At 45.4% G+C, this 17,020-nt stretch overlaps 1 protein-coding gene across 3 annotated transcripts in view; it reads right to left on the bottom strand.

Moving 5' to 3' along the window:
* Positions 1-17,020, bottom strand: part of SLC24A3 (solute carrier family 24 member 3) — a 422,543-nt gene that overhangs the window by 367,618 nt on the left and 37,905 nt on the right. Inside the window, exon 1 of one of the 3 annotated variants that reach the window (XM_061126456.1) lies at positions 13,526-13,544. The exons of the other annotated variants lie outside the window; for them this stretch is intronic. The gene's annotated coding sequence lies outside the window, so the exon portion shown is untranslated. Of the gene's footprint in view, positions 1-13,525; positions 13,545-17,020 lie in introns of those variants that run through there. 3 annotated transcript variants of the gene reach the window in all.

Genomic DNA, 17,020 nt, shown 5'->3' with positions numbered 1-17,020 from the left:
GCCAAAAAACCAAAAACATAAAACAGAAGCAATACTGTAACAAATTCAATAAAGACTAAAACATGGTCCACATCAAAAAAAAAAATCTTAAAAGAAAAAGTTAATGGGGAAATCTAGGAGGTGGGTATCACAGTTATTTCCATGTTTCTGTATGGATGGACGTTTTCATATAAAAAACTAAGGGGAAAATAATGTTGCAGAAAGTCCCAAAGGTACATGATTATTCATGGCATCCCCTTTATAGCATCTGAGAGTGATAAAAAGAAAGATTATTGCAACATGGTCAAGATCTATGTGTCCAGGGAACCCCTCCAGAGGGGGCCAGTCTGGGGCCACGTATGCTCTAACACCTTGGCTGGGTCTTGCCGCTCAGCCATGCTCTGCTTCCAAGACCATATCTACTGCGCCTGAAAGGCCTCAGACGGCGTGGTACTCTCATGGCCGAGTGCACCATGATCACCATCATTAAGAAGACAGCCCCTGATCAGTGTCCCTTCCAGAACCAGGACCCGCGACATCGCGTGTGGGAACCGGTATGTTCAGCACCTCCCAAGTTGCACCCTTGTTTCACTTCTTCTTCCAGAACCAGGGTCTGACTTCTGTTCTCATCGCAGGGGCCTGGAGGGCTTCCCCTCAGTAACAAAGCTGTATCAGCAAAGTGTGCTCTGGGGGCGGGGTGGGGGTGGGGATGAGAGGGTGGTGGGGTTCGGGGGGTGGCAGGAAGTCACTTGGCTCAGAGGCCAGTTGTCTCTGAACAGCTCTATTTCCAAGGTCTCCTCTGGATATGACCAGGACAGAACGCACCTGACTAATTCAATTATGAAACAGGCCCCATCCCTGTGCTGATGTTAAATCTAGACGAACAGCATTTCTTTGGTGAATTACTGCCGGGATGAGACAGGGACTCCACCTGAGTGTACTGAGGGTCCCACAGCCTATGAATACTTCCTTGTCCCCGGCTTTATCCCCGGCCCACTCCACCGCCCCCCCACCCCGCCCACTCTACCCACCCCGCCCCACCCTGAACAAGCTCCGGAGGAGGAGCTCGGGGTCTGCTTATTCCTCTGCTGAGCTCTCTGGAAAGCTCAGACTTAGTGGAAAAGCTACAGGAAACTGTTCCCTCTCCTATCTCCCTCATCACGATGGCTTCAATTACTGTTTTCTCTGGGAATTCAATTAATTGAAAAGAAGCACAGGAACTAAAGAAGTTTCCTTTTGCCTTATTCCCTACAGAAATGTTAAAAGGGGCTTTTACAGAAGGCCTTCACTCCCCTAGGCCCCTGCCCAGACTTTGAAAGGGGCAGAAGAGCTCAAGGCACAGGGAGCAGTCCATCAGAGGATCTGTGGTAACAGCTGGTGGGAACAGGAGGCCCAGGGGTGCCAGCCTCCAGGAGCTTAAAACTGTGAACAATGGCACCTCTGGTTTAAATGAAAACAGGTGAAAAGACAGGCAAGGTGTTTCAGACATCCCTCCCAACAAGGACCTACACTTATGCAGAGCCTGCAGACAATGGCTTGTGGCTGCAGGGCTCAGAGATTCTGCCAGTCTTAAAGGGGTCCCTGAAGGAGCAAAAGGGGAAGACTCAGCCCACAGGGGAAATACCAGGCATGTCCAGGAGCTTTTCTGCCCTGTTACTTCCCAGTTCTGGCAGGAGCCAGGTCTCTCCACCAAGCGCAATAACTGAGACACCCAGCGAAAGGCAGGAGAGAGAAGATGCCTTCTATGAATTCATTCCTTCAAGGAATCAAGCACTACTAACAGAAAAAGACACTTCCCCAGATGGTCCTCAGCCCTCCCTGGAGGTAAGATTGGAGGCCAAGGTCCAGGCTTTGTCACTGAGTCTTTTAGGGGACAGAGGATGCTCTCATGGTCTCTGGCTGGGCCGTAAGGACTCGAGGAATCCAGGTACACAGGCTCAGCCAGGCAACTCTCCAGCCCTTCTGCCAGCCAGGGATTTACTGCCTGTTCCCTCTGGGCAGCGGCGGTCCTGGAGTCAATTTTCTAAGAAGAGGATCGATTGAGGAAACCATTGTTGAAGCTCAGATTGTAAATTTTTTTTAACAGCCCTGTCCAGGGCTACAGATGGCCCTGGAAGGCTCACAGGGGCAGGAGAAAGTGTCAGCCCAGCTCTCTGGCTCACCTTATGTGACTCTCTGTCTCCTTCCAGGATTTCTCTCTAAAAACCTATTTTTGCAAATCGTTTAAAAAAAGACCCAAGTTGGGTTTTAGCCACGGTACTAGATGAGTCATCAGAAGTCCAAACCGGGGAGGGTTTCGTGGAAGAATATAATTTTGGAACCAGGAAGGTCCTTTGAGAATGTGAGCGCAATGCAGTCCAACAGAAATACACTGCTGGCCACGTATGCAATTTCACATTTTCTTGCAGACACATTAAAACAGTAACGCACGGCAGGTGGAATTCATTTTAATCATGCTTTACTTAACCTGATATATCCAAAATATTATCATTTCACCATGCAATAAGAATAGAAGCTATTTCATCACCTTTATTGAGATAACAACTTATCTACCATAAAATCCAACCATTTAAAGTGTACAATTCAATGGTTTTTCATATGTTTACAGAGTTCTGCAATCATCATAATCTAATTTTTGAATATTTTCATCACTTCAAAAAGACAACCATTAGCAGGCACTCTCCACCCACCCCTTGCCCACTAGGCAGCCACTCATCTTCTTTCTGTCCTCATGGATTTGCCTCTTCTGGACATTTCATATCATTGCGGTCCCACGCCATGTGGTCTTTGGGGACCGGCTTCTTTGACTTAATATTTTCAAGGTTCATCCATGTTGAATCAGTATCAGTACTTCATTCCTTTTACATATATACAAACACACACACACACGTATATATATTTGGCTGCTCCAGGTCTTAGTTGCAGCGCATGCAATCTTTAGTTATGGCATGCAGGATCTCGTTTCCTCACCAGGGATGGAACCCAGGCCCCCTGCAATGGGTGCTCAGAGTTTTAGCCACTTGGCCACTAGAGAAGTCTCAATACTTCAATCCTTTTAATGCCTGAACAGTATGGATAAAAATTATCAGTGAACTATTTTACACTCTCTTTTCATACTTAGGGCTTTCCTGGTGGCTCAGACAGTAAAGAATCTGCCTGCAATGCAGGAGACCCAGGTTCAACCCCTGATTCAGGACAATCCCCTGGAGAAGGGAACGGTGACCTACGCCAGTATGCTTGCCTGGAGAATTCCATGAACAGAGGAACCTGGTGGGCAACAGTCCATGGGGTCACAAAGGGTCAGACATGACTGAGCAACTAACACTTTCATTTTCACTCTTGTACTTAGCCTTCAACACCTGTTGTGTCTTGTACATGTGGTATACATCTTAGTTGGACGAGTCACATTTCAAGTGCTCTGTAGCCACATGAGGCTCATGGCTCCACTATTATTGCAGATCCCATCATCTTTAGAAAATAAAATAAAACCCTGGAAGGAGAATTACTTGCCCGAGGCCACAGGCTGGTTAGTGGAGACATCTCAGCATGAACCAAAGTGCTGGACCCATCTGACGGTACCAAGCTTTTCCTCCTCACCTATGCTTTGGACCACATGGAGAGGATACAGATGAAAAGGAACAGGCTAGACAGATATCAATGGAGGTCCACAGGTCCACTCTCCTTCCTCAACAACATTCCCAATGTGGTTGGCCATCATTCTGTTTCCACCTGGGCACAGGCCCTGGAGGGCAAGGCAGGGCACCCAGCCACTGTCACCCTAAAGAAAGCACCTCCCCACCACCCAGATGAGCTGGTCCCAACAGCAGTAGCTGCTAAAAGACAACAAAGGTTAAACTGATGGGTCACCAGGAAAAACCCACTCACCTTCCCTGAGACCCCTCAAGGGAGGGAAGATACGGACATCACCTACTCTATGGGGTGCTCATGAGAGGAGATACAGACACACCAGGGAGGAGAGCTTGTTGGGTTAAGGAGAGTTGGTGAACTTCTACCCCATAGAAATAATGTTGCCCATGGATTCCCACCTCATGAATCAAAGGCATTTACTACTTATGGGAAAGAGCAGATGCATTCTTTCTTCTGTAGATGCTACAGTTTAATAATTAACAGCAAATACTTCTATGGCAGTTATCATGCACCAGATAGTCTTCTAAGCAATTTATACCCAGCAACTTTTATTCTCACAAACCTTCACAGGAGTATTTTTAAGTATTGCAGAGTTGATTCACAATATTACTTTCGGATGTACAACAGTGATTCAATATTTTTTATAGATTATAAAATCCAAATTTATTATAAAATATTGGCTATGTTCCCTGTGCAGTAAACATAACCTTGTAGCTTACTTATGTAATATATTATAGTTTGTGCCTCTTAATCCCATACCCCTACCTGTTTCCTCCCCTGCTCTCCCCACTGGTAACTGCTAATTTGTTCTATCTGTGACTCTGTTTCTGCTTTGCTATATTTATTTTCATTTTATTTTTGTATTCCACATATAAGAGATAACATATAGCTATTTGTCTTTCTCTGACTCATTTCACTGAGCATGCTGCTGCTGCTGCCAAGTCACTTCAGTTATGTCCGACTCTGTGCAACCCCATAGACGGCAGCCCACCAGGCTCCCCCGTCCCTGGGATTCTCCAGGCAAGAACCCTGGAGTGGGTTGCCATTTCCTTCTCTAGCGCATGAAAGTGAAAAGTGAAAGTGAAGTCACTCAGACATGTCTGACTCTTAGCAACCTCATGGACTGCAGCCTACCAGGTTCCTCTGTCCATGGGATTTTCCAGGCAAGAGGACTGGAGTGGGGTGCCAGTGCCTTCTCCTTCACTGAGCATAATACCCTCCAAATCCATCCACATTGCTACAAATGGAAGAATTTCATTCTTTTCTATGACTGAGAACTATTCCATTGTATATATAGACTATGTCTTCTTTAACCATTCATCTGTTGATAGACACTTAGGTTGCATCCATATTTTGGCAATTGTAAATAATGCGGTTATGAACATTGGGGTGTGTGTATCTTTTTGAATTAGCATTTTCTTTGGATAAGTAGCCAGAAGCAGAATTTCTGGTATTACACACCTTGACTTCATATTATACTACAAAGCTACAGTCATCAAAATAGCATGGTCCTGACACAAAAACAAACACATAGGTCAGTAAAACAGAATAAAGAGCCCAGAAATAAATTCACACACTTATAGTCAATTAATCTACAGCAAAGGAAGAAAGAATATACAGTGGGGAAAAGACAGTCTCTTCAATAAGTGGTGCTGGGAAAATTGGACAGCTAGATTTAAAAGAATGAAATTAGAACAGTCTCTAATACCATATACAAAAATAAACTGAAAATGGATTAAAGACCTAAATATAAGACCAGAAACTATAAAAATCCTAAATGAAAACATGGGAAGAACACTCTTTGACATAAAATGTAGCAGTATTTTTTGGATCTGTGCGCTAAGGCAAAAGAAACAAAAGCAAAGTAAACAAGTGGGGCCTAATTAAACTTTAAAGCTTTGGAATAGCAAAGGGAACCACCCACAAAGCAAAAGACAACCTTCAGCTCAGTTCAGTCCAGTCGCTCAGTCGTGTCCGACTCTTTGCGACCCCATGAACCGCAGCACGCCGGGCCTCTCTGTCCATCACCAACTCCCGGAGTCCACCCAAACCCATGTCCATCGAGCCAGTGATGCCATCCAACCATCTCGTGCTCTGTCATCCCCTTCTCCTCCTGCCCTCAATCTTTCCCCTCATCAGGGTCTTTTCAAATGAGTCAGTTCTTCACATCAGGTAGCCAAAGTACTGGAGTTTCAGCTTCAGCATCAGTCCTTCCAATGAACATCCAGGACTGATCTCCTTTAGGATGGACTCGTTGGATCTCCTTGCAGTCCAAGGGACTCTCAAGAGTCTTCTCCAACACCACAGTTCAAAAGCATCAATTCTTCTGCGCTCAGCTTTCTTTATAGTCCAACTCTCACATCCATATATGACTACTGGAAAAACCATAGCTTTGACTAGACAGACCTTTGTTGGCAAAGTAATGTCTCTGCTTTTCAATATGCTGTCTAGGTTGGTCATAACTTCCTTCCAAGGAGCAAGCGTCTTCTAATTTCATGGATGCAATCACCATCTGCAGTGATTTTGGAGCCCAGAAAAATAAAGTCAACTACTGTTTCCACTGTTTCCCCATCTATTTGCCATGAAGTGATGGGACCAGATGCCATGATCTTAGTTTTCTGAATGTTGAGTTTTAAGCCAACCTTTTCACTCTCCTCTTTCACTTTCATCAAGTGGCTTTTTAGTTCTTCTTCACTTTCTGCCATAAGGGTGGTGTTATCTGCATATCTGAGCTTATTGGTATTTCTCCCAGCAATCTTGATTCCAGCTTGTGCTTCCTCCAGCCCAGCGTTTCTCATGATGTACTCTGCATATAAGTTAAATAAGCAGGGTGACAATATACAGCCTTGACGTACTCCTTTTCCTATTTGGAAGCAGTCTGTTGTTCCATGTCCAGTTCTAACTGTTGCTTCCTGACCTGCATACAGATTTCTCAAGAGGTGGGTCAGGTGGTCTGGTATGCCCATCTCTTTCATAATTTTCCACAGTTTATTGTGAACCACACAGTCAAAGGCTTTGGCATAGTCAATAAAGCAGAAATAGATGTTTTTCTGGAACTCTGAACAGGAAAAAATATTTGCAAATTGTATGGCTGATAAGGGGTTAATATCTAAACTATCATACAACTCAGTAACAAAAAAACAACCAACCTGATTTTTAAAAATGGGCAGAAGACCTGAATAGATATGTTTCCAAAGACATAGAGATGGCCAACAGGTACATGAAAAGATGTTCAACATTGCTAATCATCAGAGGAATGTAAATCAAACTACAATGAGATATCACCTCACACCTGTCAGGATGGCTGTCATCAACACCTAAATGGGTGGGATGGGGGCTTTGGGAGAGAGGTCCAAAAGGGAGGGGATATATGTATACACAGGGCTGATTCACTTCATTTTACAGCAGAAACTAAAAAAATGTTGTAAAGCAATTATATGCCAATAAAAAATAAAAATAAAAAAGTCTATAAATAAAAAATGTTGGCAAGGGTGTGGAGAAAAGGGAATCTTTATACACAGTAGGTAGGAATGTAAATGGGTATAGCCACTAAGAAAAACAATATGGAGTTTCCTCAACTAAAAAAAAAGAGAGAGAGATTTTTTAAAATTATTATTACATGCATTTGAAGATGAAGAGAGCATGGTACACAGAAGTAAAGTAAGTTGCCCAAGATCACAGAGCTAGTAAGTAGCATGGCAGGCATCTGAACCCAGGCGGTGGGCTCCAGAATCCAGTTTCCTGCCACAGAGCTGCCCTGGAGAAACCTGGGTCACTCAGGGAGCCCCGGTCTCTCCCTGTGAAGTCTCCACCTCTTTGCTGGACCCCCACCAGCCTCCCCGCCCACACAGCACGGTATCTGGAACCATGCCTTCCAGCTCCAGAGAACATTCGCTTGTGGCCACCCGTGCCTAGACTTCCCTTGCTAAAGGCATGAGTCAGGAAGACCAAAGGAAAAAAAAAAAAGTTCCGTATGAGTTATTATTACTTGTCATCGCGCTTCTTGTACGAGCCACAAGGGTCCAGATTTATTACACTGGAAGGAGAGCTGTTGAGTTTGTTGCTGAGGAATGACAGACTCCACAACACTTGGATTCACTGCTTTTGTCCCCAGAAACATGCTCCCCACCCTCACCCAACTGCCTGAAATCCTAGCCCAAGACAGCAAGCAGCAGGAAAGGCAGCTTCCCTGCCAGTGAACCCAACCTTCACTCACTGAGGATGGAGTGGGGTCCCCAAGACCTAATCCCCCAGGACTCCCCGGGGCATCTGGGGTGACCATACAAAGGCATCAGGGTGCCTATTGTCCACTTAAGAATAGATAGCTATCAGTCTGCCCCAGTAATGTCACCGTGTAGGAGGACGCACTGGGATGGCAAAGGCCAAAGGTCACAATCCCACTGGAGACTGGCAGATGTGTTTAGTTTTATTCATACAGTGTTGTGAAAGTTCACCAATTTCATACAAAAAGCCAGATTTCCAGTTTCTTTTGCAAAACCAGAAGACCTGGCAAGACAGGCCTGAGCCCCTGCCACAAAGGCACTTAGGGAGCACCTCCTCCCCCATGAACGAGGAAGCCCCTTTGCCCACACCCCAGTTCCCACCACTCCCTACTGCCTTTCACCAGCTCCTCAAGCACAGATGCAGAGCAGGTGCCCTGGATCTGGCTGGGAGGATGACGGCGAGGCCTGGGCTTATCAAGCAGCCCCGGCTTACCTTTCCCTTTAAGCCACACTCACACACACCTGGAGTCGTGTCAGCCAGCATCGCTCCTGTTCTGTGATGACACCTGCCTCTCTGCACCCGAGTCCCTCTCTTTCTTTGTCCTTCCACTTTCTGGCTGTCCTTGCGCCCACTGAACTCTGAAACACAAACTCAGAGCTTGTGTTCCCCTGACAGGTGAAGGCCTTGTCTCCCCCATCCATTCCAGAAGCTCTTAGAGAAAAGGAACATTTCATATACTTCTCCCAGCTCCTTTTCCTGCCAAAGTGGGTTGGATCCACAGTGAGCACTCAACAAGAGTGATGTTCATGAGGAGAAGAATCTGATGAGGAATTGGAGGAGGACCGGGGCAGAGGCCAGGACTTCAGCAGCTTCTTACTGGTGGAACCTGTACCGAGACCTTGGAAGGCCATGGAGGATAGGGCTATAGGATACAGACAAGGTTCCCATCAGTAAAGATGTTGATGACTCAAAATTAACAACCACGAGACAATGAAAGAAGTGAATGCCAGCTGACCTGGTTCAAGGGTCTGAGAAGCCCAGAGGATTGCAACCCAACTGCTCAGAAGAGCTCGGACTCCGCGGGCAATGCTGGGGCTGGGCCAGGTGACGCTTGGCACGGGACTCATCCGTGTGTGTCATGCACGCCTGCATCAGATTCTGGACTCTGAAATAATTTCATGCTTCTCATGTAGAAAGAATGTCTTAAAAGACGACTGACTCCTCAAATGGAACAGAGGCAGATCATTTAACGCTCAACACATGGGGTCACTAGATGAACATCCCAGGACATGACCTGGATCCTGGAATGCCCAGATGTACGTCCAGAGGATGGTAAGCTTCAGGTCTGTCCCCCTCCTGCACCCACTCCTATAGGAAAGGGCGGATGAGCCCATGGACCGCAAGGGAAAACACTGGGATGCCAGAATGATACCATTCTGTCCACTGCCAGGGGGCCTATTGGACCAGTGCTATTGCCTAATCCCATGGGGAGACCAAGTATCCAGGAATTGCTTCAGAAGTTTCCACGTGACTGTGCTTCACCCTGAGAGGCAAAGGACCCATTGTATAATTCTATAAATCCAAATGCACACACATGTTCTATGAGATTGTGAAACCAGGTACCACCTCTTTGTGTATCTCTTTAGAATATAATACGGAGCCACCAACACAGTAGAATTCTAAATATGAATGTGGACACTCCCCCCATTGGAAGCCTTACTGGAAGATTAAGAGAAGTTTATCATGGGAGCCATGAAAAGAACTGTTGAGTAAGAAATGTGGACTTGCTGTCTAGTTCTTGTGATCCAGCAGGACAAAGCCACAGAAAGAAAAATGTACCAAGACAACCCAAGGGAAACCGTAAGGGGATTCTGGAAAATAATGCGCCTCTATTCTAAGTTTAGGCTTTTTTTAAACTAAGAGGAGAGGTAGGAAGGGAAAAGAGAGCAGTTTCTGAGTATCTTTCTGAGTATCGGAAAAGATGAATGCCAACCACACTGTCAGCTCACTGATTTCAACAGATGATGGCAATGATTAAAATCAGCTGTCTGGGTTAATTAGCGCCTATTACCGCAAATACATCGTCACCCTGTCACCACCACTGCTTTTTCTTCTTGCTCCAAGTTTCAGTGGCAAAGATTGTGTTACCCACAATTTTAGGGACTTCCCAAAGCTCAGGGTCTCTTCAACGTGAAGGTCATCTGAGTGCACCCTGCCTCGAGCCTGCCCCTTCCACTGGTGAAAGACCATTTGGCTCCATTCCAAAGTTCGTTATGTTGGCCCCAAAACTCTTTAGCCTCCAATTCATGGTTGTCTGGGGGAACATTCACTCTGGCTGACATGGTGTTGAGAGGAACAATGCTCACCCAAGATGGCTGTAAAAGATAACGAGGAGTTTATTAGGAGCGCTCTGTGTTGTCTTTGATGGAATCAGCCACCATAAACTTCCAATCCACTCTGCTAGGCTGCAGAATGCACTAAGAATGCAGCCTGACCACAGAGAAAGCCCACTTGGGGTCTGTACATCCCATGGCATTAGAAGTTCAAAACATAAAGAATCCGGGTCACTTTCCAAAGCAAGGGAGGTGGACCAGCAAGGGAAAGGATCAGCTTACCTTGCTGCCAACTATCTGGGAAAACTGCCCAAGAGAAGCCAGCTACAGCAGACTGGGGAAGCCAGCCCCAGGCCCCTGTGGCCCCGGAGCAAGTATCCCCGATGCAGGGCTTCTTGGCTTCCCCCACCCAGCACCTGAAGCTGCCCACTTCTCCCCCTGAGGGCTTCCTCCAGCACCACGGGAGGCTGATCAGCAAAGAAGCAGCTGAGTACAGTCAGCCCTCCATATTGCACACCCCCACACCCCCAGATGCATCAGCTGTGGATCTGAGGCTGGCTGAGGCTGTGGGTCCCACATCCATGGATACAGAGGGCTGACTCTGCTCCACCATTTCATATAAGAGACTTGAGCATCCATGGATTTGGTATCGGGGGTCCTGGAACAACTCACCCTCAAATACTGAGGGATGAGTGTTAGATTTAATTCTGGGGGAGGGGAGGAATGTGAGCAGTGCATCTTCACCCCAACCCCGGTCAAGCCCACCAGCAGGAGATTGGATCCAGTGACTAAACGCCCAGCTTCCTGCCCCTGAGGCATGTTCCACACAGCCTATGAGACATCTCAGGTTGACCAGTTGTCCACGGCAGCATTTACCTCTTATTGGTGTGTCTCTGCCATTTTGTCTCACTTTCTTCCTTCCTTCTCTTGGAGGAAGTCCTGATCTACCTCCTGTGTCAAGTCCTTGCCTGAGGGTCTGCTGTTAGGAAAACTCCAACCAAGACACAGGCTCAACAGATAGGATTTTAATTCGTAATTGTTTTTCTTCCTGTCTGTGCCTTATTCCACAGGGAGCACTTTAGCTCTCCCTTAAGTTTCCCAAATATAGAAACAGGGGGCAAAGGGAAAACATGAGAAGCAAGGAGGGACACCTTGTCCCAACAATAGGGAGAGGCTCAACTGGCCTGAAAGCTGCCTACCAGCAGCAGTTGCCAGTGCCTCCCTAGTCTGGAGTCCCTAAAATCTCTCTGCTCACAGGACCTTGCAGTTAGGGGCGGAGATAGGTTTTCAGTTCTGAGCACAATTCAGCATCTTCATGGGCAACAGCATAGTAGAGTGAAAGTGAAAGCGTTAGTCCCTCGGTCATATCCAATTCTGTACGACCCAGGTTCCTGTGTCCATGGGATTCTCCAGGCAAGAATACTGGAGTGGGAGGCCATTCCCTTCTTCAGGGGATCTTTCCCACCCAGGGGTGCATCCTGGGTCTGCTGCATTGCAGGCAGATTCTTTATTGTCTGAGCCACCAGGGAAGCCCTGTAGCATAAGGCAGGAAGAATAAATTGATTCTCCATTAGTGATGTCTGAAATGGGACCAGGAGGAGAGGATGGTGGCCAGTACCCCAGGCGTTTACAATCATTTCTATAAAGACTCTGGAATCAGACGAACTCAAAACTCAAAAATTCAACTCTAACACTGAAGATTGCAGGCATCTTAATCTTCCTATCCCGGTCTCAGGTTCCTCAACTGTGTAAGTAGTAGATAATGGGTACTATTCTAGAAAACTCTTACAGAGATTGCACATGATGATATGTAAAATCTCCTGGCACACTTCTAGCTCAATAAGCATTTGGTTTCCTTCACCATTGGGAGCCAGAGAGCTATTTAATAAAACGTGTTTTGGATTTAAGCAAATATATTATTTGCCAAAACTACTTAATATAGTTAATGGTGAAAAATCTCGAAAGGATTAAAACATTTTTTTTAAAGCTTTAAGATCATAAACCTCTCTCCCTCTGGCCACACCTCTCCTCTGGTTGAAGAAGTTTTTCCATGGAATTTAACCCTCCAGGCAAAGACATCTGATTCTGAACAAACCGTCATACACCCTTTGGAGTGTGCTAGCCCTAATTCCCAGCTCCATTAAAAACACAAGAAAGAAGATGCTAAGAAATGTGCTTGGATGACATATGCTTTAAATAATTAACCATCAATTATGCAAGTTGAGACTGCGTCTATTAGTCAATTGCTAGATTTAGAAGGGGGACGGTCCCATATGGCAGGCCGAGACCACACCCCCATCTCAGGAACGCAATGCTCCTTCAGTGTGGGTATTCCTGCATGAAGACAGTGGGAAGCCCGGCCAGGAAGAAGTCACTTTAAAACCTAGTGCAAATGGTATAAGTGGTGGTTTGGAAAATATGCTAGGAAGTTAGCTGCCAAAAACCAAAAATGAGAGCAATTTAAGGCACTTTCCGTTGCCAGCAAACATCCCAGCGCCTGACACGATGCCCAGCACAGGCATACACAGAGAACATAGTTGTCAAATGACTTAATGATCTCCAACCCTTGTACATCTCCCCTGCACACCTGGCATGTCCACAAGTTAAGGTCTGAGAACTATAAATAGGAAAGGCAACTTTTCAGATCAGACAAGGGACAAGAGGCAAGGATCAAGGGCACAGTATGTTTCTCCCCTGAGGAATAACCTTCCGAGCATGCCAGGAACAGAGTCCTCGCTCTGCACGGTTCTCAGGCATGAATTCTAGGTGTCATGGTTTAGCTGAATAATGCTTGTTACCCAAAAACACAGTTCAGGTTTTCATTATGAAGATATGTATTAGCTGTGCAAGACTATACGGCATTGTTGTTTTTATTAAGTCACTAAGTCGTGTCTCTTTTGTGACCCCATAGACTGTAGCCCACCAGGCTCCTCTGTTCATGGGATTTCCCAGGCAAGGATACTGGACTAGGTTGCCATTCACTTCTCCAGGGGATCTTCCCCACCCAGTGATTGATCACACTGGTGTTTCCTGCATTGGTGGACGGATTCTTAACCACTGAGCCACCAGGGAAGCCCAATACACATTAGCCGTGAAAGTGAAAAAGTCAGTCAGACATGTCCAACTCTTTGCAACCACATGGACTATAGCCTGCCAGGCTCCTCTGTCCATGGAATTCTTCAGGCAAGAATACTGGAGCGGGTAGCCGTTCCCTTCTCCAGGACATCTTCCAACCCAGGGATGGAACCCAGGTCTCCCACCTTGCAGGCAGATTCTTTACCATCTGAGCCACCAGGGAAGCCCTTATTAGCCGTGAGGAGTTGTTAAAAGCAAAAACTTACTGCTAACTCTTCAGTCCACGATCAGTAGGTAAATAACACACACGCGGTGACTGGCGGCCAGCACATCAGGATTTTCAGAGCTCACCACCACCAAGGCATCAGTGACTCAGCCACCAGCAGACAAGCAACTGTGTGGTGGTGCTGTTCCTTGTCCTCCAGTGAGAAACCCCTGTGACATTCTACATGATGAGTAACCAAAAGAAGGACCTGGCCAGCCAGACGAAAGTGCAGCAAAGAAGTGGCAAGCGGTAATTCTGGAAGGGAAATGTGACCCCTGGAGAAATGGAGCTGAAGGAGACACGACCTGCCGAGTGAAGAGATGCTGATACTCGTGAGGTTAGAAGGACTCGATGGATGCAGCCAGAGGAACCACGGAAGGCAAACTTAGGAACACAAATGAAGAGAGTGGTCATGACAAAAAGGATGGAGGCAGTGAGGCCAGCTCAAAGTTTTACGTGAAAGGGACTCCCGGAGATGCCTTGAGACACTGAACACACAGGAGATAAAATGTTAGGGGCCAACCCAAACTCAGAAAGTGGTGGGACAGCTCACCAAAACACATAAAAGATGCTCAGCCTGCACTTTTATAAATGCTATTTCAACTACTCCCCATAAGTGTCTTTGTAAAGTACAAAGAAACCCTTTAATTCTTGGTATTTCTAATATTTTTAGTTAGGAACAGTAAATAAATACTAGTTTTACCATTCATTTCACTATCCACTTAAAACCAAGGGTAAGGTAGATTTTCATGATGTGACAAAAAATTTCAAAGATCACAAAACCACCATGATTTTTCTCATCGAGTGTAAACATTGCTCGGCATGGTTCCAGTTTGTGTGGTCATTTTTACCAACAGGGTCTGTACAACCCTGGTGGGTTAAAAAGATGCCAGGCACACAGAATTCTCTCTAAAAGTAGCTCTTAAAGAAGAGAAATAGGGAAACTTGGCCAAGAGACTGGTCCTGATCCCTGCCTCTGATAAACAGGCACGATGCCAGCTGTGTAGTCAGTTTTCTCCAGGACTTCTTTTCGCCCCCTCATTCTTGGTCTATGCTGTGCTCCAGAACAAAAACAAGAAAGAAAACCATTTGGTGCAAGGATAAACCTTTACCATCTATCAAGTACTCATTTGGAAAATAGGTTTCCCCCACTGAATGTTCTCAACTGTCTAAGGTATAGGAGACACTCGTCACCCCTATTTTAAAAAGAGAATTAAAGAAAAAAAAAGCCTGAGAGAAAAGAAAGCACTACCCCTAAACCACACAAGCAGGAAGACTCAGAAACCTAAAACAGTGCTGACCAAACCAACAGAAAAAAACAAATGAATGCAAGCCACACATGCAACACATTTTCTAGAATCCACATTAAGAAAGGAAAAAAGAAAAGGGAAATTAACCTTAGTAATTCATTTTAACTAACCCAGCATATCAGAAGTATTACCATTACAACACATTAGTCAATGCAAAATTATTAAGGAGACACTCTCACTCCTTTGAATGAAGTCTTTAAAATCTGGTGGCTGTTTTCTACTGACGGACACCTCCGTCCACATGCAAGGGCTTGACTGGCTGCCTGTGGCCCTTAGCTACCGTGCTGGACAGGACTGGGAATTGTCTTGTCTCCAGGAATGAACATTTCTGTGGCTATGGGCTTCATATTTTCATCCACAAAATTACTGCCTTGGCTATTGTAGTCTTGCCTCCTAAAGAGTGTACTGGGAAAGTCAGATCTCTAGAAAGAGCTGAAGACATTGCAGAAATTGGATTTAAATTTTTTCTTTTTAATTTTCTTTTAGTCAGAAAACTATGAAGCCAAGTGACTGAGAAAGGGACTCTGGTGAGGATGGACATCAAGGTGTACAAGGATCAATTACTGCATCTGGGCATGAAGGTGCCTCATCACAGAAGGCCTCGCAGAGACAGCCAGTACCCCAATGGTGTCATTGACTCTGCTTTCTAAGTGGTATATATTGTTCTATTTATATTAACATGTGGCTGATGAATAAATAGGAAATTGGCTTTTGTATACTAATCTTCTATCCAGCAATCTGGAAGAACTTCCTCATTAATTCTAATAATTTTTTTAATTAGAAAATCACAATGTTTATAACTAAATTATTTCTTTTTTTAAGTGATCTGCAAGTTGACCTCACTTAATTTTCTTTTTTTAATTGAAGTAGAGTTGGGGCTTCCCTGGTAGCTAAGCTGGTAAAGAATCTGCCTGCAGTGCAGACCCCGGTTCAATTCCTGGGTCAGGAAGTTTTCCTGGAGAAGGGATAGGCTATCCACTCCAGTATTCGTGGGCTTCAGTGGTGGTTCAGATGGTAAAGAATCTGCCTCCAACGAGGGTCACCTGGTTCGACCCTTGGGTTGGGAAGCTCCCCTGGAGGAGGGCATGGCAACCCATCCCAGTGTTCTTGCCTGAAGAATCTCCATGGACAGAAGAGCCTGGCAGGCTACCAGTCCATGTGGTTGCAAAAAGTCGGGCATGACTGAGTCTCAACTAAGCATACACAGCACAGAGTTGATTTACAATGTTTCAAGTGTACAGCAAACTGATTCAGTTATACACACATAGATATATTTATTGTTTTGTCGTTTCAGTCACTAAATTGAATCCAACTCTTTTGCAACCCCATAGACTGTAGCCTGCCAGGCTCCTCTGTCCATGGGATTTCCCAGGCAAGAACATTGAAATGGGTTGCCATTTCCTTCTCCAGGGATCTTCCGCACTCAGGGGCTGAACCTGCATCTCCTGCATTGACAGGTGAATCCTTTACCACTGAGCCACCTGGAAGCCGACATACATACATACATATAAACATACATAAATATGTACATATACATACATACACCACATACACAGTCTTAGATTATTTTCCCTTATACATTATTACAAGATATTAAATATAGTTCCCTGTGCTACGCAGTAGGTCCTTGTTGGTTATCTATTTTATATATAGTATTGTGTATCTGTCAATCCCAAATTTCTCATTTATCCCTGCCCCTTTCCCCTCTGGTAACCATAAGTTTTGTAACTAAGTTTATTTCTTGCAAGGAGATCCAACCAGTCCATCCTAAAGGAAATCAGTCCTATATATTCATTGGAAGGACTGATTCTGAAGCTGAAACTTCAATACTTTGGCCACCTGACATGAAGAGCTGACTCATTGGAAAAGACCCTGATGCTGGGAAAAATTGAAGGTGGGAGGAAAAGGGGATGACAGAGGATGAGATGGTTGGATGGTACCACTGACTCAATGGACATGAGTTTGAGTAAACTCCGGGAGTTGGCGATGGACAGGGAGGCCTGGCGTGCTGCAGTCCATGGGGTTGCAAAGAGTCAGACACGACTGAGCAACTGAACTGAATTGAACTTATTTCTTGCACTGGAAAGCCTTCACCTTTGACCTGTCTTCTCAATTCATTACATTTGCTACATCTTCTGATAAAACATTGATCACAAGAGATAAAGAAAACTCTGGCCTATTCTTAA

The sequence above is a fragment of the Dama dama genome, chromosome 23 (genome assembly GCF_033118175.1).
Source record: "Dama dama isolate Ldn47 chromosome 23, ASM3311817v1, whole genome shotgun sequence".
NCBI lineage: Eukaryota > Metazoa > Chordata > Mammalia > Artiodactyla > Cervidae > Dama > Dama dama.
Note: the sequence above shows the minus strand (reverse complement) of the source record. Positions and strands in the feature narration are given on the sequence as shown.